Genomic DNA, 22,813 nt, shown 5'->3' on the forward strand with positions numbered 1-22,813 from the left:
ATATTTTAAGCATTTTTATATTCGTAGCTAAAGAATTACTCACTTGGTACACAGGTGCCAATTGAAGTCCCTGCTTCTGATAAGCTTTGCTTTCTTACAAAGAATCATGCAATTTCACTTGATAGCAAGGAAACTATGTCATTGGATATCACTTACTTCATGCATGTTGACGAAAGTGGGTCATTTTCTTTTCAGAAGCTACCAAAGTTCTGAAGGCGTGTACATAAAATAAATACAATAGCAGATGATAATCATCTCATATGTGATTTGCATTAACAAAATCATGATGTTGAGCTTATTATTATTATATATAAAGAGGGAATATCTTCTTTTTTTGTGGAAATACCTTTCTCTCCATTCAGTACATATAATAAGTGTCAAAGAAAACAGAAGCAACCAAGATCAAACACCTTTATCACTAATCCCACTACACTCTTCAACTTCAATAACATAAAAGGCCTTCAAAATGAACTTCCTAACCAACAGGTTCTACATTTCATGCAAACATTCAAAACACGAACTTTTCTTCCTCTGCTCCGACTGATGCTGCTCCCTCTCCCATCTCTTTGGCAGCTTCTGCCACCGAATCACTTATGTCGAGCAGATATTGCAAACGTGACAACTTTTCAGGCTCAGGATTACTTTGTGCATATACACTGAAAAGATCAGCTACCTCTTCTGGAACCTCCCATGATAACGGCTCCGATGGCACAGCCTTGTCACAAGCTAGCAAGTCATTAAGTGAGGAAACCTAAAAAACCAACAACAAAGCATTTAGAATCTAGCAATTAATTGACCTTATTACATATTCAAGTATGTTGACAACAAAAACTATCGTACAGAAACCAAGCTTCCCAATGTTCCTTACCACTCCCTCTCGATTTCTCTGCCGTAGTAGTGCCACAGCTTGAATAAGGGAATTGGACAATCTAGTCCGTGCAAGATCATGAACGACCCCTTTTGCCTTTTGAGGATTGACCTTGAGATCTGTTGGGATCTTCTCATACACTTCTTCCTCATCAAACTCTCCAGTGCCTGATGAGAAAATCTCATCTACAGTTTTCTTGAAAAGGTTTTCTCGCAAGCTCCCTGTGATCATGTTGTCTAAATCAACACCTGATTCCTTAAGTTCCCTTATCTGCTTCATGTTGAGTCTCCCTTGACCAATAGCTGTTTCAATGGCAGCTGACATTTTGTTAGTTTTTATTTTTGTGCATATTCTCCAGGCAAGCCAACACTCTTCTGCTCATTGAGCTGCTCAATCCTAGCCTTTGTTAACTGTCCATCAGCTAAAATCACCTCAGCTTGTTGCCTAAAAGCCTGCTCCGCCAAACTTCGATGGACCTCCACTGTCTCCTCACTAGTCAGCCCAAGGATCCCACCAAGCTGGTTTAGTAGAACATACTCTGAATCATCCTTCTTTGTGGATATTTGAGCACCAAAAGGAATCCTGGTGACTTCTCCTGTCAGACAATATAGCAAGTATGTCTTGTACAAGTCCATACGGTCTCTTTCGGAGAGGTCATCTTTTGAGTGTTATCTCTGTTTGGCCTGGCTTGCCCAACTTTTCCATAAGTTCCTTGTTAGGTCTTATTTTCCTAAGCGTCTGAAGGGATTCCCATCCATCCTCTTCATCATTTTGTTTTACTTCCTCTTTAACAGGTTCTTCCGGTGGAGCATCAGAAGATTCCCCTTTAATATCTGCCACCAATTCCGTGACAACCAAGGTGTTAAAGGCAATCATCTTCTTAAGTTCTTTTGCGGACTCTGTACAATTTATCAGCTGATCGAGACCGTTTCACATACTTCAAGAAAACCTTACGGACCTGGGCACATATATATGATAGTCTAAAGCAGAGAGAAAGATGAAAAACCTAAAGCTGAAATTTAACAAAACGAAAATAACCATTGACACAATAATTGTAGACATCAATTTTTTTATTTTAAATTTAAATTTATTATTATTATAATTATTATTATATATTATTTATTAAATATTACAAAGCCCATTTACAACCCAGTTACATCCAGGCCCAAACATGACCCAAAACCCTTCTAGGGTTTTCAGAATCTTCTCCCAACCGCCTTAGCTCACCACCGTTGGATCTGGCCTTGATCCAACGGTCTCCAGATGCTTCCAGCTTGAAACCCTAGGGTATCATAACCCTAGGGACCACGCGGTGCCACCTCTTCCAGGTGTCTCATCCCGCCGTTGCCGACGCTTCAGTACTGCCACGACGCCTCCGACGAACATTCTAGAAACTCTGCTGCCACGACTCTGACCGTCCACGTCACAGCTATGGGGTGAGTCACCACATAGGTGACTCACCAAAGCTTCCCTCTCGGGACCGGTTCGACGACAGTCTCATCAAGGCTATAAAGCCACCACTATACCTGCGAGAAAAAAAGACAGCCACAGAGGAGGAGAAAACATAGACACGGAGAAAAGACAGAGAGAACAACAACAGAGAGAGGAACCCGAGAGCAAGCAAACAACCAACAGAGCATAACGAAACAACAACCAAAAACAAAAATAGAAGAGAAGAGAAGAGAGGAACTTACTCTGTCATCGGAGAGCCCCAAACGTCGTCGGAGAACCGAAACGCCGAAGGTGAAAATCGTAGATTTACGATATATTATGGGGTTTTAGGTTAAAATAGCCTTAGATCGGGCCTTAGGATGTTTAGATCTACGCTTTGGGGGTATTTTGTAAATTGTGGTCGGGGTCGGAGCACGGTTGCCGGCCGGTGGTATCTCTCTTCGTTTTAGAGAGAAGGCAGAGCGTTTCTCATTCTCTCTCAGTTAGAGAGAGAATGAGAAGAAAGGAAATAAGAATAATGGCCCGAAGGGTCGGCCATTCGGGGTTCATATACCCCTCCCAAATGGTGTCGTTTTGGGTAGGGGGTATAGGCGTCATTTACGCTTATGGGTAAACCTTCTACGCAGTACCCTTAGTTTGTAACTTTTACGAATTGGTCACTTAAATCAAATTATAATTATTTCAATTCGGTTTTATAATTTTAATTAATTTATAATTTAGTCCTAGCCTGTATACTTATATATATATTTAGGGTAAATACCGTATTTAGTCTTTTATAACTTTAATAACTTTTATTTTGACCTCTAATTAATTAATTAAGGATTAATTACATTAGTAACACCTAGTTTTCATAATATTTCAAACTAGAGCATTTAATCTTGATATGTCATAATTTAGTCACTAATTTTAATTATAAGTTTTATTACTTTTTATATTTAATTTTAATTTTATTTATTTTACTCATTGTTTATTTATATTTTAATTTTATATGTTTAAATCATTATTTTCATAATTATTTTATTACTATCTTATTCATATAAATATATACCTATATTCTTTTAAATAATAATGTTTATTTATTTTTAATATCAAAGAAAAGGGCAGTCTTAAAACAACTGGATGTCCTATTCTGGTATTTTAGATAATTAAACATTATAAAAATTATAATTTAGTTTTATTTAAATTATTAAAATTTTAATATTTATTTTTATTTATTAATATCGAAGAAAAGAGCTGTCTTAAGGTACCTAAAAACCCTTTTCTGATATTTTTGAATAAATAAATATCTTACTATATTAAAATAAATTTTTATTATCTTAAGAAAATGTTTTAGTCATTTATTTATTTTTTTAATATCGAAGAAAAGAGCTGTCTTAAGACACCTAGAAGTCCTTTTCTGATATTTCTAAATAAATAAATATTTTTATAAATATATTTAAATTAATATATTTTCTTAAAAATTATAGTAATAAAATTTGAAATAACATAATTATAAATTAAATATATTTGAATTCTTAAAATTCTATTATTAAAGACAATTTATAATTAAAAAATGTCAATTTTGGTCGTTGTAGGGGTGCTAATCCTTCCCTAACGTAACCGACCACGAATCCTTTTTTTAATAAAAAGAACGAATTTTTGGTTATAAACGCAGATCAGTTCATCTTTTAAATGATGTTTTCTTAAAAACTCATTTAAAAGATAATTTTTAGGTATTCGACCTACTTGACCCAAAAGGCCGATGGCGACTCCGAAATTACTTTTAAAAAAAACATTTATTCACATCACTTTCCAGCAATTGACATAGCTGCTTCTCTAGTTAATCGCAGACCATGTGCAGCATAGCCATCAACACCAGAAGAAATAGCATCTTTCACAGCCTGAAGCAATAATTCATAATTTGAAGAAAATCGGGGACAGCAATAAGACAACCACATGTTTTGGTTCCAATAATCCATGTGAGATTTTTTATTTTTCCCAGTTTTCCATATCAATATGACAGTAATAAAGACTTCAAACATTTTACAGGGGCATAATGATTTGGGGTTGTGCTGATGCACCAACAGTTCCAGTTTTCATCCAACCTCCAGGACTAGAGATACAGTTCAGCTGATGAGATGCAGTGCGATACTAAGAGCATGTATTTATTCCATTTACAAAGGTAGAATATACAGCAAAGAAATAACCATTCAGGCCAAATTCTGAGAAATTTAGTATTATAATAATGAATATCTAGGCCGAGGATACACAATTTTACCTTCTCAAACAAACTGCCACAGATATCTGAGTGAGCTGCATCAACAGTTTGCTGAGGAATGCAGAGCATGACTCGCACCTTCAGCAATGCAGCAACATCACTATCATCCAGCTCCCCATCAGCTACACATTGTTGAAGCTTTTTCCGGTAGATTTCTTGAAACAAAACAGACATTTCAGACACTCCAAATAATATTCTAAGGTTGAAAACAGAAAAACAATACCCTAATAGGGAAGAAAAAAGTCTCAGCTTTTTCTTTTTCCCAACCCTGCTTCTAATACCTTCATGAATCTCACTAGCCTTTTGTGGATCAAAGTGCAATTCTTCACAAAGATTTTGGAGGAAGGCAGCCTTGCTATCTGCCATCTCTAGGTCACCACTATGAAAAGCCTGTGAAAGTCGTTTTTGATATACTTTTGCCGAGACATCAAGTATGATAGCTTCTGCTTCTTTTTTACCCAAACCAAGTATGTTCCTCGGTTCAATTCAGTAAGCTAAAGTTTGAACACAGAAAACAAAAGAAACAAGCATTAGGCAACTAAAAGACAATGTGGTGAATTACAAAAATAATGCGTCAAAACCTAGAATACCAAGAAAAAGAGCATAGAAAAAAGGAATGCTGCAAGGATTGGTTTTAATTGATGAAACAGATTCCCCCTGTTATTGTTGAGAAAGCAATGGGACTCTAAACAGCTAGTTCATGCATTAATAAGTTAAGTTCCCATGCATTCACGATTCGTAAGCTGAATCAACAAAAAGGAGACCAGACTGAGTAGTTCCATAAAATTAACAGTTATGCAAGGACAATAAGAAAAGCCTCTTAAGTTCAATACTCTTAGGTTTCGTCAAAAGGTGGGAACAGAGAAGATTAAACGGATGCAACCAGGTCAACAGCAGAAGGAACAAATGTTCTATAAATGGATCTTAATGGTGCTTTGATTTCATGTTCTATAAGAATGAGACAAATAATTCAGAGTAATATCCTGGATACATTAAACTTGACCAGATCCTTCATATTTTCCATACTATTAAAAATCAGAAAGTTTTGAAGTTACAAAAAAAAAACAATAACCATACCTGTTCTACAGCTATAGTAAGAAGAATAGCTTATAGAATTTACACCTGAACGTACATAGATAGAACAATACCAGCGCAAGCACCAACTACTTAACAGTTAACACAAAATAAACCGTTCCAGCCTCCTTTACACCATTATCCAAGATAAACCAACTTGATATTCTTTTCATTACATAATATGGATCATTTCCTTTAGGCAAAGTTACATGCATTCAATCTTCTGCTATCAATAAGATAAGTTGAAGAAAAACAAAACTACACTGCTGAATCGTATAAGAATTTTTCTGTGAGTGATAGTGATTCTGCCGATAGGATTAGTTTAAAACAAAATTTAGACTTAATGCTTCAGAAAAGGTATCAACTGCTATACAAAGGAATTTAGATGTTCATCGAACCTCAAAGCTATTAAGACCCACAATGAGCAAATTGAACAAGAATATAGAAAGAAGGAATTCAATTACCTTGTGATTTTCCATGCAACCACCAGATAAAGAATCTGTTACATAAGTTCTGTAAAGAAGCTTCAAGTCATCCATCTTCCTGTCACTATCATACTCACCACCTGAGCCAGTCACAAATAATGCTAGTTAATGGATTTGCATTAGAGTTGCTCAAACCATAATTATCATAAACATTAATCATAAATACCTCATAAAAGAAAAACAGATTTGCTCACCCGTTTTAAACAATGCCAGACAGAATCTCACACAGTTGACTCAATTTTATTATATGCCTAAATATAAAAAAATAAAATGAAAGTGCAGTACAAATACATTAGCAACTGAGAAAAGGGCCCCTGCCTCCTTTTTTTAGTGAGACACCTTCTCTCTAAAAATCAGTTGTTTTAGATAATTTTTTCTGCCTTTATTCCTTTTCTATTCTCTTTGATGGCGAGTAAGGTGAGAGTTTCTGGTGGGAAAAATTGTGTCACAGTGATCATTTTCAACATTCCAGAGTGTTTTCATTACCAAGGTCTTTGGTTATTCTTCGATAAATATGGCGAGGTGGTTGATTCTTTCTTGGTTTTAAAACGCGGGATGCGCTCTGGTGCGTTTAGTGTCCTGGGAGCCGATGCGTGATGCGCTCACATCACGAACCCGATGTGCCAATTTTCATAAAAAAAAAATATTTTTGAACTAATTTTATACCTTGTAAATACTTATATATAAAAAATACTTCAATTAATACCAAAATTAGTTTAATAGTACTTCATAAATGTTAAATAACATAATAGACAAGTACGCGTAGGAAAATCAAAACAATCAAAAGACAAATCAACTCTACTTCATTTTGTATTTTGTTTAAATAGTGGTCAAAATCCCATCAATATATATAAAATATAAGGGTAAATTATGTAATTTTTTTATTTTTTAGAAAATAACAGTTAAAAGAATATTTAGAAAAAATATATTTATATATAAAATAAAGATATATTATTCGAGTTGTATTTTTCAAAAGACATATTTAGTTTAATGTATCTTGCTGACGTGATAAAATGTTCAAACAAAGTTTTTAATATTGTAGTGGTCATGAAAAAATAAATTAAAAGAAAAACTTAAAAAATATATTAATATTAGGGTAAATTACATATTTAGAACCTAAACTATTTGTTTCATTTTAGTATTATGCCTTTAAAAATTTAACACATTTAGTACCTAAACTATTAGTTTTGGACGTTTTAATAACTAAACTTTCAAAAAGAATTTCAAAATTTAACGTTAAATTTTAAACGGGGTATTAAAATGAAATAAAAACTAAACTCTAGATATGATTTTAAAAACAATTAAAAATTTAAGTATTAAAATAGACCAAAACTTATAGTTAATTACTAAACGTGTAGTTTACCCTTAATATTATACACATATTTGTACCAATACGAACACAACAAGAACATAAAAGGATATTTTTGTAAATCTCGAAGCGAATCATATCATCAACCGATGTAATGTTCGTCTCTTATGCTTCACCATTTTCAATATTCGCAGTCAACTTTGTTCAATATTCCCATTTTACCCCTGAACATTTCCATTTTCTTCTACCTCCAGCAAAGCATATCATCCCCGACCAATCGTCTATGACAAAGCACAATTTTTGGATATTCTCTTTCTCTCTCTAAAAAGGACACATTTTCTCTGTTAAGAAACCCCATTATTTCTCTCAGAACTTTCATTTTTCTTGAGGTACTACGAACCCTGTTTTGGTTTACTAGAGTGAGCTATCTTCACAACCCAAATGTCAAAATATGTTCCTTTTTTGGAATTTCCATGAAAGATTTGCTTTTTCACCTTCAATGATCTGTTTTTTAACAATGAAGTATTCAACTCTACTTGACTCAGTGGTGTTCCCGCTCACACTAACTCAAACCAGGTCAGGGTTTTATTTGTATTTGTTGCTGTTAATCTTTAGCTCACACCAAATCAATAATCGCATCAGACCGCATTATGTACCCCTACCGCATCAGGCTACCAGATGCGCTTTGACCATCGCAACGGCCGCATCACGCATCAGGCGCGCCTGATGCTCGCTTTTTTAAACCAAGGATTCTTTCATCCCTAATAAAAAGCAAGGGAGGAAGTAGGTTTGGTTTTGTTCGTTTCACCAGACTGGAGGATGCGAGGAAGGTTATCAACTATGTTGTTAGATCTTGGATTCAAGGTAACAAAGTTAGAGTTTTAATGGTGAGATATAATCCTCGTGATGTTTTCTAGAAGAAGAAGTTCTTTGGTTCTTATCCAATCGAGGGCAAGAGTTTAGTGGAGGTTGTTAGTCATTCTGAGGCTCCCATTGTTGGTTTTGTTAACGAGAATAAGCTCTCAACTCTCAAAGACAACTTGGTAGGATGGTGCAGAAATTTTATTAAGATGAAATAGTTGGCTGCCGTTATGCACAAAGAAGGTATTGTAGGTCTGAAAATTATGAGATTAAGCTGGTTAGCAATATTAATCTTATTTGAAGATGCAGAGAGTAGGGACTTTACTCTACATAATCAGATTGGGGCGTTGAATAAATGCTTTAACAGAGTGGAAGTTTGGTCGGAAGATTTTAAGTGCAGCAGTCGTCGGGCATGACTTTCGTGCAAATGGATCCCTCCGTTTTTGTGGAGTCTCTCCACCTTCAGAAATATTGCTCTCAAATAGGGAGTTCTTATCTCCATTGAGGAAAAGACCCTAAATAACGACTCTTTTGATAGGGCTTTGCTACAGATCATCACGGATTGTCAAGCTCGCGTGGAAGAATCCATTGTTTTGAAAGTCGGGGATAGGCTCTTTAAAGTTCATGTTTATGAGTTTGAGCCATGCTTCAACCCATAATCTGTCTGGGTAGAGTCGTCTTCGTTGGAAGAGGCAATCGCATCCCCGTTATCCAAGGTAGGGGAGCTCGGTGGTGACTCTCTAGTTAAGTATCCCGAGTTGGAGGTGGGTGCTGAAGAAGGAAGAATCGTGCACTCATCGGAGGTGCAGTTTGCCGAGAGGTGTTATGAGAATGAAGAAAAAAAAATTTGTTGTATGGGGAGTAGTACTAGAGGCAGCTTCTTGTCGGGTGAGGGCGTGGAGGACAGGAACATAGGCAAGGAATTGATGATGGGTCCGAGGAGTGCCGTTGTGGGTCAAGGGATGGTTCTTTCGCAACTTGAGGAAGTGGGGGAACACGAGACAATGCTGGCGCACGTGGAGAGAGAAGCAACGGATGTTTTTAAGGACAGTTGTTTGCATGCACATGGTTATGAGGGGAGTAAGGATTATTTAATTAATTTTTTCATCCTAGATGGTCGTTTAGTGTTAAGGGAATTTGAAGATGTGAGCCTACATGATAAAGTGGATCTGTTAGTTCACGCAGAGAGTGAGAAAGAAGATGCCTACAGTAAAAGTTGTGAGCCTGCTCGTGCTTTTGAGGGCTCGAAGGATTATTATAAAGATTTCCCTATGTGGATAGTCGGGTTGAGTCAAAGGTGGTGGAGGATGGGTTTCACGAGGGCCTTCTTTCAATTACGTATACAATAATCCAAAGGGTAACGTAAGGCGGTACATGAGACCTAAGGAGGGTTTTGGCAACAATATAGATCAGTCCAAATTTTTCAAGAGAATTTTACAGCTCCCAAAAGAAAGTCTAGGGGTTACTGAAGCAAGAGCCATCAGAGTAAGGTGCAGCGGGAGGAAGAGGTGTATGTTATTGAAGACATATTCATATATGATTATGACTTTCCAGCATTGGGGCTGTCCCAACATAAGGATGCGATCGATTCCTTGCAGTTTGGGAAAAAATTGGGTTATGAGTCTAATGGTTCAGTAGTGTATCTGATTTCGGAAGACTATGGCAGCGGAAGTAGTAGAAGTTTCAGGTGATCTGCATCATGCTTATTGTTTGGAGCTGAAAGTTCGGATGGTCTCAGCCGATAATTCGGATTGGTGGATAGAGTTTTTTCGAAGTTTTGTTTTGTTCATCTATTATCGTGCAGAAGTTCATGGTTGTAATGTTTGAATTTGGCTTATATGGTTTGTGTTAGCTTTTTTTTTTTGCGTCTATTTGATGTATTGTGTTGTATTTCAGGCCATACTTTGGCTTTATGTAAGGTTTATCTTTTTAAAGTTGTTGGTAGATGTGTTTTTGGCAGCAGGGTATGGGTTTGCTCGGTGGAGGATGGGCAGCAACCAAGGTTTATGTGCTAGTGGAGCAGTAGGGCATGGGTGATGGGGAATCGAGCTGCATGTGGGATGTAGGGCTGATGGGTGTTGTGTACTTGTGTTTGGGGTGCAACATCTTGGTATGGGCATCAACCCTTCACGTGGGTGGCAGGTGCACTAGCATGGGAAAGATTTAAAAATATTCACTGGGTGTTTTAGTGTTTTTTGGGTTGTTTGTAAGGGGATTGGTTGTTTTAACCTTTATGTAATCTTTTCTTATTAATGAATTTTGTGGCACTCTTTTCTTCCTTCCGTTGATTAAGGAACACCGTTTGGTGTTCCGTTAATCATGAGGGTTTTTTTTAATGAGGCCTCCACTTCCTATAAAAAAAAGTGCAGTACAAATGACAATGTCTAAATAGTCATTCATCTAATCAGAGGACCAGGGAGCATACCAACTAGAGAGACATGACCAAGCCCCCGGGCAAAACGATCAGCATCTGGATGTTTACTCAAAGAGACAAGCAAATCATTGAATGATAATATCTTGTCAAGCTCTTCCACGGCTTGCTTGACTCCCCCATTGAAAACCTTATTTCATTAGTTGAGCTAATGGTACCAAAGCAAAAATTTCACAGTAAGGACAGAACATCCATAATCAGAAGCCAATGCAGAAGCATATGACGACGTTTAAGCATCATAATTAAGGAAAACTTTCTGATCGAAAAGGAATAAACAACATTCAGTCTAGGGGTATTGATAACCGTACGCAGTTCTTCCCCTAGACTTCAGTCCTTGCAGTGCCACATAAATATTTTCCACGACTAGCTTTCTTTTGTGCTCGGTTAAGAGATCCTTAGCAAGCTACAAAAGGAGAACTACTATATTAAGAACAATTATACACCAAATAGTGTTTTAAAAGGCGCTCCAAGGCGATTAGCTACCTGAGAGCCTCAATTTTTGAGGCGCTTTGAGGTGAGGGATTCACGTACGCGAGGCGCTTAATTTTACAAAATATTTCTAAATATTTTATAATCATACTTCAAACACAAAACAACTTAATAATTAAATTAATAAGCAAAAACACCAAATTTCCAGAATACTTTTAATCTCAATAATACTTTTAATAGACAATATTAAACATGACCCTAATATAATTTGAGACCTCAATTTTCTTAGCACACAAATTTCAATTTAAAATAAATTAATACTATATTAACATTTACAATTAAAATATCAGCTTCATGTATAAAAAAAATGTTACCTTCAAGTGGAGGATGTATATTTCCGAATAAAATTATTTTGATAAAAAAGTTGATCCAATTTAATTCGTTACCTTTTTTAGAATATTTAATATTATTGTATCGTTAAAAGATTGAATTTAAAATATTAATTATTATAAAAAATATAGAAAAATATATGTTTTAAAGAAATTAAATTAACAAAGTGTAAAAAATTGAGTAAAATAATGCAGTTATATTGATGGCGATGATTACGATGAAAACATGGATAGAAAATGTCTAACACCATGGTTATCAAAATCGGATCGGATCGGCCGGTTCAACCGGTTGAACCGTGAACCGGTGGCCTGTCCGGTCCGATTATCTCACAAAACCGATCTGGCAATGAACCGACTGAAAACCGGTAGAATTGACTAAAAATCGGTAAAACCGGGGTGAACCGGCTGAAAACTGGCAAAATCGGTTTGAACCGCCGGTTCACTTTTTTTCTTTTAAAAAAAATTAAATCAAACGTCGTCGTTTGTTCAACGAGCCAAGTCAAATTCGAGTATTGCTGAGCTTGACTCGAACTCGAAAACTTTAAAAGTAAGCTCAACTCGACTCAAAAACTCACGAGCTAAAAATTATCAAGTTCAACTCGAACTCGAAATATAATATTAAAACTTGAACTCGAAAAGGCTCGAACTCAAAAAAAAAATTAGAAGTTCGATTGAAGCCTAAAATTTGAGCTCAATTGAAGCGAAAGAATAGTTCGCTCTGTGCTCACCAAAAGGTTTCATGATTTTGAATGTCAAATTACCTCTATTATTTATAGAAGTAAGTTGGGATGGTCTTCTATGTTTCTTAGCCATGTGGAATTGTTTTGCTCTCATATTTTTACTCTTTAAACTTTTGGGATGCTCTTCTATGTTTCTTAGTCATGTGAGATTATTTTTTTTATAAAAAAAAAATTAAACTAAATGATATCATTTGTTATGATTTTTTTAAGTCTCAATTTTATTTTTTTGATTATAGTTATATAATTATATTTATTATTTAATATGTTTTATCTTAAATATTATGTTGTAGTTGATTTGAATAATTTTATTTCACTTGATTTTATGATTTTTAATTTATATATGTTATGACTTGTAATATTTTTATATCTTTTAATATTGTAAACTTAAAAAAAGTGTTACATATATATTAATATTGCTTTGAATATTATATAAAATTAAAAAAAATATTATTTTATATAAAATCCAGTTCAACCGCAGTTAAATCAGTGAACCAGTACCTTCACCGGTTCAATGTACGGTCCGATTTTAAAAACATTGTCTAACACCGTTGGGGAATGGCGATGATCATAATGAAAAAAATTATTATTTTATTGTTTTAGTTTGGCGCCCACCATTGAATCCACACGTTACTATAAGCATAAACACTATGGTCTAACCAAAGCATTCTTCAGTTTCCACTTGCTTCAAACTCGAAATCTCCGCTGCTACCTGCTTCTTCTCTTCATCTCTCCACCAATGGCAGCCACCTCCAACTCGCTTGTGTCTTTCATCCACGGCTCATTGAGTCGACCCGAAAGGCACTCCCAGCTTCTCCCTTCCCCTTCTCTTCCTTTGACCGGATCTCGTTCTCTATCTCTGAAGCTCACTCGCTTGAAGACAAAAAGCCCAATCTGAAATGGGTCATTGTACGTGAATCGCTAAAAGCATCGCCTCGTCGCCTCTCGCCGCCTCCGACGACTGAATCGCGGCTTCATGTACTCGCCGCCGCCTTGGTGGTCGGAGACTTTCTTCTAAACGCCTCGCCTAACGCCTCAAAGTGCCTCAGGCGCACTTTTTAAAACACTGCAATGCCACAAATTGTGAAGAATGTACCTCATCGGAAAGTTTGTATTTCAGTTGTGCTTCTCTAAGGGAGACAAGCAGTTTCTCATCGACATCTGAAAATAAATATTTCAAACTATATTAACATTAACAGTACTAATCGGTAATCATACAACCATCTCAAATTCTAAAATGGTCAAATATAAAATACAAAGCAGAAGGAACATCCATGTGTTACCTCTTCCAACTGAAGCTAACTTGGAAGCATACAATTGCTTGGCATTGTCACGGATAGCAATCTCAACCTGGAGGCATGAATTGTATGCATGGAGCTATTATCAAGTTTTATGAAAAGCATTAATCTATTATCAAATCTTTAAAAGTTGAACTGGCAGGGTGGCATTCATGATGCCAGAAAGAGCAACAGAAAAAAATTAATATTAGGAGAGTATAACAAAATATGAGCAATAAAATCCGGGAAAATAATTATTATAACTGATAAGTACCTGAGAATCAGTGACCTTAAAAACACGCTTCCAAGGCAAAAGAAAAGATGATGCATCTCCAAAAACTAGAGTTGAAACATAAATCAGCTTCTGAAATGTCTGCATGGAAAGAAACTAAAAGTGGTCAAACTCCATTACATCCTCCTAAGTCCCTAATTCATAATTTACAATGCTTAGAATGACAAGTAACTGACCCGCCGCTGCTCTAAATCTCCATCACGATCTTCAGCCTCGAGCCTAAACCTAAAGATTTGCCTATCAATCTAGCAAGCAATATAATATAAACAATTTTGAAATATTCATTAAACACACAAACATATACATAGAGTGAACAACACAAGATTACCTCCATATGCACGGAAGCTGCATCAGGGTCATCAATTCCCAACGCATTTTTGAAACTAATTATGGTTTTAACTTCATCGCCTCTAAGATGTTTACCTCCAGAGGGAAGGATAGATGATAGAAACCTGTTACCATTAAAGATTAAGAACCAAATCTTGCAAGGGAATCCTTTGTTCAAATAAGAAGGGAACTGACTAAATGGTATCAAACGTACCGAGAGTAGATGTCACAAAGTTCCATGTTAAATGCCTCATCCTGCTAGCTCACTCCGTATCTGAATTATTTTAAGCATTGTAAAAGACTTACAGAATAGTTAACGGGGCCATCACAGGAAGCCACATAATTATCAATTATGCAAAGTAACAGCCGCAACTTCCGGAACAGCGGCGTTCACCGCATAGGCAGCGGCTCCACCAGCCGCGCCGAGAATGGTTGCTCCACCTAAGGCAGCATTTCGGTTACCACCAAAGCGAAGACCGAGGCCGTATCCGGCTGCTAGAGCTCCGTCGAGGATGACCGCAGAAGTGGCTAGTCTGACGGGCGGTGACAAATTCTGAACCAAGGTTTGGATGCCAGTAAGCTCCTTGGGGCCTCCGAAAATGTTGGGTTTTTCTGTTTCCGATGAGGAAGTGGAGGGATGGGATTGTTCAGGGGTAGAGAGGGAGTTGCGGGGGAAAGAGACCCTGAAACGGCGTCGTGTGGAGGGAAGGGGATTAGGGGTGAAAGGGAATAAGAGAAGGGGGCGAGGTTGAGAGGAAGAAGGAGGAGAAAGGAGGAGAGAGGGATTCATGGGCTCCCTCGGCGGCTTTCAGGGTGTAGGGTTTAACGGAATGGAGGAAGAAAAAGGATGTAGCCGAGTGAAAATGGACTGGGAGATGAAAAAGATGAGAGCTTAAAGATATAGAACCGGTCAAAGTTACATTGCTTCTTCGCCTTATACCTTAACCTTATGTATCCTAATGCATGGGACTATGACCCTCCAATTGTTTTCCTTTTTCTATTTTGAGATATTTTAATTTTATCAATCAATTTATTTAATTATTTAAACGATATCGATTAAGTCATTTGGTGTTAATATTTAAAGGAATTATTAATATGATAGTTAATAAAATTAATATAATTATGCATTCTATTAGATTTTAATTATAATTTAATTTAATAAATTTAATCTTCTAATCAAATGATAACACATATTACCATTTGATTTTAATTTTTTTGTAAATTTAATTTATTTAATTTAATAAAAAAAATTCAATTATATGGTGACACATATCATTATATAATTAAAAAATCAATTACAAAAAAACGTAGAAGGTAGAATGAAATTAGGTCCTGCAAGTGAGATCGGCGCAATCCATTGTCACTCAACCAAGCACTAAATTTGGGGTTAAAATCACAACATTTTTTTATATAACTATAGTGTAATTAATATTAGATATATTTTTATATTTTAAAACAATTAAGAATTTCTACTCATTTTAACATCGCTTGTCACCCTCAAATAGATGATCAGAATAAAAGACTGAACTAATATTTGAGGCGTATTTAAAGAGTATGTATTTTCTTAAACCTACCACTTGAGTTATTTAGTTGTCCTAAACTGAACGGTGGTATAACACTAACTACCACACATCATTAGGAACAACCTCACTTGAAACTTTATATGGGCATTAACTTGGAATGTGAAATTTACAGTGAACAGTATACAGGAGTTCATGGTAAAAAGAAAGAAGTTGAACAGGTTGCTAAGAGAACAATTATTAAAAAAACACAAAGTATAATGAAACACTACGCGGACAAACAGACGTGTCCCAATATATTTGGAGGTTCTGTATTATATTTTAAATTGAGGTATTTAAAATATTTTATAATAAAACGAAATTGTAAAATATCAAAATTTATTATATTACGATTGTTTCTTATAAAATAAAAATTCAAACATATGAAACTAAGAAAATATCAAAATAACAACTCTATAATCGTGTTATTTTATTTAAAAAAATATCATCATTCGAATGTCCTTATAAGCAAATCAATATATCTTTTAAAGTGTGGGCCTTTAAATTTAGATTCCTATGATGTATCACACTTTACACTTGCTAATAGATGAGATTAGGGGTGTAAACGAGCTAAGTCGAACTTGAGTATTACTGAGCTCGACTCGAAAACTATGAAATAGAGCTCAACTCGAAAACTCGCGAGTTTAAAATTTTCAAGCTCGACTCGAAATCTTGAACTGAAGCTCGTGAGCAGCTCGAAAAGGCTAGAAATGAAAAAAAAATCTTAAATTTAACTCGATTGAAGCCTCAAACTCGAACCTGAACCTTAAATACGTGAAAATCTTACTGTATTTTTAAAAAAAAAATCAATACATAAATGTTAATGTTATTAATAATTTAAAAAAATACTAATATATTATATTTTCGAGCTACTCACGAGCTTTTCGAGTTATTATCAAATAGCTCGTTTAGGCTTGTTAAGAACTCGAGTCGAGCTCGGGCTTGAGTCGAGTCCATTCGATCCGAGTATTTATCGAACATTGATCGAGTCGATTTCGAATAATTCGCGATCTATTTCGTCTCATTTACAATCCTAGACGGGTCTGCGGACAAGAAAATGAGTGACAGAGAATTTCAGGTTTGGGATAGTGTTTATCTGAAGTTGCAGCCCTCAGAAAACTGATTATATAATCTCTCATTCTTTTTTGTTTCAAGCCACACAATCCATGAATCTGCTGGTGATTCTTGTCTCTTCTAATGTTTCACCATTGTGATTTTAACGTCTACAGCGGCAAGAACAACTATCCGAATCCATCGAAAAGCAAGAGGTAATTTAATTTCTAGCACTTCCCTGTAACTGTTTGAATAAAGATAGTCATGTTTCTTTCTGTATCCTTGTTATGGATTTTGGATGTTTGAGAATTTTCTTTCTTAAATGTCCTCTTAAGGCTTTCATCTGTTCATGTTTTTTTTTTTCTGATTTTGTGCATCTGGTAGCATTTGTTGCTTTGTCTACACTTCAATATACTGCTAAACCCAGATTTATGGAATGTGTCAAAAGTACGGAATGCCTTCATGTAAACTCCACTCTGAATGTCCTTCACTATCGTCTTATCTTTGTTGAAATTGTTGTCATCTTAAATAATTATTATACTGATAACAGAATACTAATTGAGCACATTTACTCGTGTATGTGAAATGCTTCACACCGGTTAACAAAACTAAAGTGGAACAATTTGCTGGTTTGGCTGTCTTGCTTTGATATTTTGTTAATATGAATGTTGCAAAGGGGTTTGGAACGGTTTCATATTATGGAGTAGTTTTACAACAATCTTTGTCTTAAGAAACTATAGATTGATGCCATAACCTACTAGAGTTATAAATTTATGGCACGGTAGGGTAAAATGGTTGAAGTATTTAGGGGGCGAAAATATATTATCAATAGAAATTTTTTAAAATGTATGAGAATTTGAAATTTTTAGAACCTTCCCTCGCCGCACTCTCCTTTTTTCATGCCGGAGTTACATGTATTACAGTTCTTGCTATTTCTTCAGAAAACTCACAGCTCCATTGGCATAGGTAACTGGAAATGCATGCTTTTTGTGAGACTAAAGTAAAAAAAATTGACAACTAGTGTTGATAAGATAACCAAACTGCTCAAAATTTCTTAGTACTCTTTTCCTTACACAAACTTTTGTTTATATTACTGATTTAATCAAAAATCTGGAGAGTCTGAACAATCTTCAGAAGTTTGTCTGCACCAAGTCCAAGTTTAAACTGGAGCTATCTTGTGATATAGGAAAAAAAGATTTCCTTTTTGCTTTTAGTTTCATATTTCTCTAGTTTAATGGAGTTGTTGTCTTAGGCAATTGCAAAAAATACTCGTTTTAATCTCTGTTCGTAATTAGATTTAAAAGATTGAGCGGATCCATTGAGGATAAACACAAATATATATATATATATATATATATATATCAAGATCGAATTACATAGTGTAAATTTTTTTAGTTTTACACCTTTTTAGGATCGTTAGATGAGAAAAAATCAAAGTTGTGATTAACAGTAGGAAATGTGAAGATATTCACTGGAAAAAAAATAAAAAATTAATGTCAATCTTTGATTTCCCCTCATCTAACTATCCTAAAAATGTGTAAAACTAAAAATTTTACACTAAGTGCAGGTAGATCCTAACTATATATTAACAACATAAAATTTTTATATAAGGTGTACATAAATAAAAGTATAGGAAAAACATGCTCAATAAAATAAATAAATAATCGAAAATTTTTAAATATTTATCCATCCTAAATAAGAGTTGTATCTGTCACTGAAAATCTTATCTTAGAGGACATGTGTAACCATAATTGTTGATAATATCACAATCATGGGCAGAACATCATCTTTCCTGGGCTCTCGTCAATTATTTTTTATATATTAATTAATATTGAAAAAAATATTTTTTTAATAAATAAATAAAGAAAAAATTATCAGATCTCTTCAATTGAAAAAAATTATATTTATGAAAAATAAAAAATACTTTAACACCGCTTTAATAAATTTTTAGTTTCGTCCCTGATCACAATTCTGATGTGATTTCTAATGTATCCTAAATCCAAAGTATGATAGTAAGTAGAGGTCATGGCTACATAATTCTTGGCAATTGTAATTTAGCTATGTTTTCCATAAAAAAAGGTGTTGATCAAGTTTGATAACAAATTATGAAAAAGTTGCCTACTACTATTATTATATAATAATAAATAAATACTTTTAAAATAACAAAAAAAGGACATTCATTAATAAATTCCTTCCAAAATATTATTGAACAAGCTTAATCCAATCAACCACCAAATGATAGATTATTAATGAAATGGAAAAGATGGTGAACTGGGATGTTGTATTTGATAAATTAAACTATACATTTCTAATCATATGGTAAATTACTTTATCCAAAATGTAAGATGTCAATTAATTAGGAGATAGATGTCCCTTAAGAAACATAGTGTTATAGTGGGATATCAAATCATTTCCTACCCCATACTCCACTAAAAATGGTCTGCCGCTATTGGCTAATTAATTTCACCCCCTATTAAAATTTGAAACAAAAACAATATAAAATAAAATATTATTGTTTTAAGAATATAAGTTCAAACAATATAAATTTGATTTTTTTTAAATTGTTTTTATATTTTTTATTTTAAGATTTTTTTAAGATTTATTACATAGGCAGAATTTGATCAAGTCACATGATATTTAAAAAAAATCATTAAACTAATGAGGTAACAAAATTAAAAGTTAAATTAAGTATTAAGTCTACAATAAAACAAAATTAAATGTTGTACTTGCAATTGTAGAAAAAATAAATTAGTGATGTAGTTACTAAATTCTTTAGTTTTATCCATTTTAATTTTTTTTTCTTTTATTCATTCCATTGTTACTTTACATGTTTCATGTCATCTATTTAATTTTGCTTGTGAAATTCTCTTACTTGGCTAATAAAGTATTTTTTTTTATGTTATTCATTTTGAGTCTAAGGCTTTCTCCTTTGTGAATATTGGAGCTCGGTGGCGATGCTTTTCTTGTATCTTTATAAAAGCCATTTTAATACTCCACAATTCTTAGACGCGGTTTCTCTGATTACTTGGTTTGCTTTCTAAAACAAGCAAGTCATCAAAGTCCAACCCATATCAGTCGGTGTGATCTAAATAGTGCGTTGGGACCTGGTAATCATGATTTCACGATATTGGATTGAATGGATAAGTCCAAAATGCATAAACAGTCTATATATAATGGGGCACTTCCAGTACTAAGCCTCACCATTTTAGACTTTGATTCTCTGCAACTTCAATGGCAACCCACTGTAACATCATGTTCTCAGTCCATAGAAATGATTTCCTGTTTGTTAAACCCTTCAAACCTACACCCTCACAGGTTCTATCTCTCTCCACCATCGACAATGATCCCAACCTTGAGATCATGTGCCATACTGTTTTCGTGTATCAAGCCAATGGCGATTTCGATGTTAAACCCAAGGATCCAGCTTCCATAATCCGGGAAGCACTCTCCAAGCTCTTGGTTTATTACTATCCCTTAGCGGGGAAGATGAAGAGAGAGACCGATGGAAGACTTCGAATCGCTTGCAATGCCGACCACGATGGCGTGCCGTTCTTAGTAGCCACCTCCGATTGCAAGCTCTCCTCGTTGAATCACTTGGATGGCATAGATGTTCAAGCCGGTAAAGAATTCGCTTTGGATTTTGCATCCGAATCTGACGATGGATATTATCACCCTCTTGTCATGCAGGTGACGAAGTTCTTATGCGGAGGGTTCACGATTGCTTTGAGCTTATCGCACTCGGTTTGTGATGGCTTCGGTGCAGCTCAGTTCTTTCAAGCATTGACCGAGCTCGCGAGTGGAAAGAACGAGCCCTCGGTTAAACCCGTGTGGGAGAGGGAACTATTAACAGCGAAACCGATCGGAGAAATCCTTCCGTCGATGCTCAATAAGGACTTGACAGCAGCCTCACCGTATCTGCCGACTACTGACATAGTCCATGCCTGCTTTTATGTAACCGAAGAGAGTATAAAAACACTGCAAATGAATCTGATCAAAGAAAGCAAAGACGAGAGTGTAACAAGTCTTGAGGTCCTTTCGGCCTACATATGGAGAGCAAGGGTTAGAGCATTGAAGTTGAATCCAGATAAAAACACAATGCTCGGCATGGCCGTAGGGATACGACGCATCGTGAAACCACTGTTGCCGGAGGGATACTACGGGAATGCTTTTACATCGGCAAATACGACCATGACCGGGAAGGATCTCGACGAAGGACCTCTCTTTAAAGCTGTGAAACGCATCAAGGAGAGCAAAAAGCTTGCTTCTGAGAATCATTATATCTGGAACTTGATGAGCATTAATTAGAAGCTGAGAGAACTGAATACGAAGTTCGAAGCGGCCGCTGGTTCGATCATGGTCACAACGGATTGGAGACGATTGGGGTTATTGGAAGATGTGGATTTTGGATGGAAAGGTAGTGTAAACATGGTACCACTTCCGTGGAACATGTTCGGGTACGTGGATTTGGTTCTTGTATTGCCTCCTTGTAAACTAGACCAATCGATGAAAGGCGGTGCTAGAGTGTTGGTTTCTTTACCCAGGGCTGCTATTGCCAAATTCAGGGAAGAAATGGATGGTCTCAAGCAGGATAACAAGGTTCGTGGCCATTAATTAAACTGGTCTAGTGATATAGGCTTACCATATATATATATATGTGTATATATATATATATGTATATATATATATATGTATATATATATATATGTATATATATATATATGTGTTCTTTTCACATTTTAAGTTGATAACTAGGAATATAAATGAACAGTTCGATGAATAGTTTGTGAATTGTTTGTATAATGTTTGTTTATTAAATTAAATAAATAAGTATGTTCATTTAATAAATGAATGAACACGGACATATGTGTATTTAATTTATTAATATTTACGAACAAACTTATTTGAAAGTTCATTTATCGACTCGTTTATATATTTGTTTATGTATTCTTCTTTTATTTTTATTTTTTTATATTTTAAATAATAATGAACATAAAACCTAAATTGAATATATGATCAACTTTGCCAGTTGCAACTGACAACAACAGTATATGTTCACCAAATGCCTTGCAGCAATCAAGCTTTTTTGAAGGGTTGAAAACTGGGTTCATAACAGTTAGAGGAAAAAAGAATATTGCCTTGACTTTTGCATTCAATAATGATTCCTTGGAAAATTCTGTTTGGAACTGCAACAGTTGAAAATGAAGTTTCCGGGAAAATATCTGAGATTTAGTCAATAAATAATTGGTTGGAGGATGAGTGATCAATACTTCGAAAGAGCACTCTCATCACATAAACACTGATAATATCATAATCTTTCCAAGTTGATTTAGGTTACGAATGATAAAGGTGCGGGGTGCAGCGTTTTTTATTATTATTTTTACGTGTGGACAATATTAAAGAAAAAAATTAAACATACAATTAAGAAAAGAGAAAATAACCTCAGTGACAAAAAATATCTTATAATATACGATTTTAACCAACTTTTTTTGGATTTGTCAAAATGACCAACTAAATCACAATGCGATCGATAATTCGCAACGCGATCTCCGATATCGCAAATTAGTTTCCAGATTCGCAACGCGATTCTGACTATCGTATTGCGATTTCCCAAATTCGCATTGCGATTTTCCTAATTCGCAATGCGAATATGTAAATCGCAACGCGAATTTGGAAAATCGCAATGCGATTACGTAAATCACAATGCGAATCTGTAAATCGCAACGAGATTCTGACTATCGCAATATTGAATTTCAAATTCGCAACTCAATTTCTGAATTCGCAACAGGTTTTAGTTTCGCAACACAAATGTTTTGGGTATATAACTACGCAGCAGCAACAACTCATAACCTAAATCCCTAAATCGCAACTCATTTCATCTCCATCTATCACTCTCTCCGGCGACATCCGTTCCTATATCCAACGACATCATTCCCCATCCGACAACAAGTTTTAGTTTCACAGCTCGTTTGTTTAGTAAATTAATTTACAATAATGAAATCATCTAATGTTGATC

General features: G+C 35.0%; 2 pseudogenes; one reads left to right on the forward strand and one right to left on the reverse strand.

The window, feature by feature from the left end:
- Window positions 1-386: 386 nt before the first annotated feature.
- On the reverse strand, window positions 387-15,103 carry LOC120185541 (annotated as a pseudogene).
- Window positions 15,104-19,950: 4,847 nt separating this feature from the next.
- On the forward strand, window positions 19,951-21,432 carry LOC120186097 (annotated as a pseudogene).
- The last annotated feature ends 1,381 nt before the right edge of the window (window positions 21,433-22,813 follow it).

Source organism: Hibiscus syriacus, unplaced genomic scaffold, assembly GCF_006381635.1.
Source record: "Hibiscus syriacus cultivar Baekdansim isolate YM2019G1 unplaced genomic scaffold, ASM638163v2 tig00004004_pilon, whole genome shotgun sequence".
NCBI classification, from domain to species: Eukaryota; Viridiplantae; Streptophyta; class Magnoliopsida; order Malvales; family Malvaceae; genus Hibiscus; species Hibiscus syriacus.